Source organism: Austrofundulus limnaeus, unplaced genomic scaffold (genome assembly GCF_001266775.1).
Source record: "Austrofundulus limnaeus strain Quisiro unplaced genomic scaffold, Austrofundulus_limnaeus-1.0 Scaffold60, whole genome shotgun sequence".
In the NCBI taxonomy this organism is placed as follows: domain Eukaryota; kingdom Metazoa; phylum Chordata; class Actinopteri; order Cyprinodontiformes; family Rivulidae; genus Austrofundulus; species Austrofundulus limnaeus.
The window spans coordinates 281,544-284,114 of NW_013952462.1; positions in this window are offsets into that span (position 1 = coordinate 281,544).

A 2,571-nucleotide genomic window follows, 5' to 3' on the forward strand; every position below is an offset into this window, starting at 1 on the left:
ATATATATATATATAAATTACCTGCCTAAATGTTTTGTTCCTCATATATGGCACAAATGTCCTGCACWGCTTGATGTTAGACAATAAAAACAGCTGAAACATTTACAGTTATTGAGCTAAAATATGGTGCAGTGGTAGCTGAGAGTCATCTCCAGCACCCTCCGAGCTCTAACAAATCATCCAGGATCTCTTTTTGGCATGCAAATCAGCAGGAAATAACAAGTTTGATCTGTCATAACAAAAAAGAAAAACACGGTAAATCTGCTCACGGCCATTTGAGTTTTATTAATGTCTGATGTGATTTTATGACATGAAAACTTTTTTTTCCCAGCTACAACAAGTCACAGTTTAGTCCCATACAGATTTTCTGATTTTTGTTTGTCTGATTACAGGGCAGAGGCCTTTTGTCTGAAAAATTCAGTTGAATGAAAGCTACAGCAGTAGCTGCTTGGTATGCAGACACGCACACACACACCCAAACACACACAGTTCACAGTGCTCCTCATCTGTGTTGTTTGTGGTCACAACTCTGCAGGAATGTGCTGTGAATAGCTCCACACTGATTAGGATTGTAAAAACATCTCAGAATTGTATTCTGTGTCACGGACAGATTTGAAATTAAACTTGCCTCCATTTTTTTTTCTTTTGTCTTTGTGCAACTGTGTATTGTTGACTTGTTCACACTGCTGACCTGGGGTGTGACTGCAAATGTAAAGGCTGCAGGTCGTCTGCGGTCACCCAGGGCAGGAAGACCACTGCACCCTCTGCTGGCAGAACAATACAATGTAGTTTTAGTGGTAATGAATTTTGTTAATTTAATTTATGGCATATGTAAGCATAAAATGTGTGGAGAAAAGGACCAAAGTACCGAACAAAAGCTCTGACGGGATGGGCAGGGGTAAATTTGTCTCCTTTAGACTCTAAAGTGTCACAGTATAGCTGCAGGCTGAGAAAGTTCAACCCTGCCTGACCTCACTGCAGTCCCCTTTTGGGATTTATGAAATGTTAGACTCTTTTCATATGTCCAGGGAGGATCTGGGCTTTGCCTTTTCCACTTGTGTTAGGTTGCTTGTGTTCCCACAACAAAAGGGGTAAAAGAAAAACCTTTGAAAGGTCACGTATGAGAATTGTGCCAATTATACACAATATGAGACATAACATATGTTTTTTTTCTTGATGTTAAAGATAAAAATGCACAGTTTAGTTTGATTTAAGGTGTATATATTAAATAAACCAATTTACAATTAAATTTTGTTAATTGATATATAAGGTGGGTGAAGTCACTGAAGAGAGTTTCATTTCAGAAAGAAATTGCATATTTAAATACCCCAGCAAGTAATGAGTTAGGGAGCCTACCTTTGGAAAAACATCCTGATCCACTATGGCGGCTTTCAAGATGGTGGTCATGTTCTGTACATGGCCTTACTTGCTTTGGTATTTAGATGTTGTTTTCCTTTTCTTTCTGAAATAAATGTGTGTCATGTGACTTTTGACTCACAATGTATGTATAATCTAAAACATTTATTAAAATTTTTAAAACATAACTGATGCAACCAAAAGCAAATCGACGTTCAAATGTAATATTTTGTTGTTAAAATTAATTGTTTTTTTTTAATTTTTGAACTTACTGAGTGCTTCTGGGATTAATAAAAACAAATCTCTTGATGTTAGGGAAGTTATGGTAGTAAGCTGCAGAAACTTGTTCTTATTTTGAAAGGTTCTCTCTTCACACATCACATCAGATTTGGAGATTTGTTAGAATCACCTCCCTGACCAAAGTCCTTCAACCTTCATTACTCTGATTAGCTGCACTGTCAGCACAAGGAAGAGTCCTGCTGGTCCCAATCTTCCTCCATTCACAGATGATGTAGTCCACACTGTTCACTAACAATGCTGCAGAAATGTTTCTGCACCCTTTCCCAGGTCTCTGCCTCAATACAATCCTGTCTCAAATTATTTCCTTGACATCTTATAGTCTGTGTAGAACCTGGAAAAACAATTATAAAGCCAACACACTTGCTCCCTATACTTCCATTTCTTTTAACTTTGTATCAAAATCATTCACACACAGGCCACAAAACTATCATTGTTTCTAAAATAAATAACTGCATCAGATTAAATCTGCTAATTTGTCTTCAGTTCAAAAAGAGGCAGGAAGCTGGTGCATATGCAGTATGTCCGGCAGTCAGTGAGAGGCAAGGTACAATCTGCAGGTTGCACGCCGCAACAGAAGAATCAGTTTAACAGTAAAAAGCAGTTCTTTAACTAGACATTCAATCCACTGCTAGAGGTAAACAACGTGAACCTCTTTGTTGTAACTTTACAGTCTGTAACCCATGAGTGACCTCCACATTATTTCTGTTGAACTTCAGAGAACCCACGAGTCTCCAGTAATCCAGAGGAAGAGGAAGTGAAACAAGATGAGGAAGGTGTCATCTGCGTCTGCTGTGCAATAGATTAGTCGCAGTGGCAGGTCGTTACCTGAAACCCAAGGCTAATCAGAATGTTGGCGGGCCGGTGGGCCCTCTGAAAACAGCCACCTCCATTTCATCTTTCATCGCTCCTCATCTG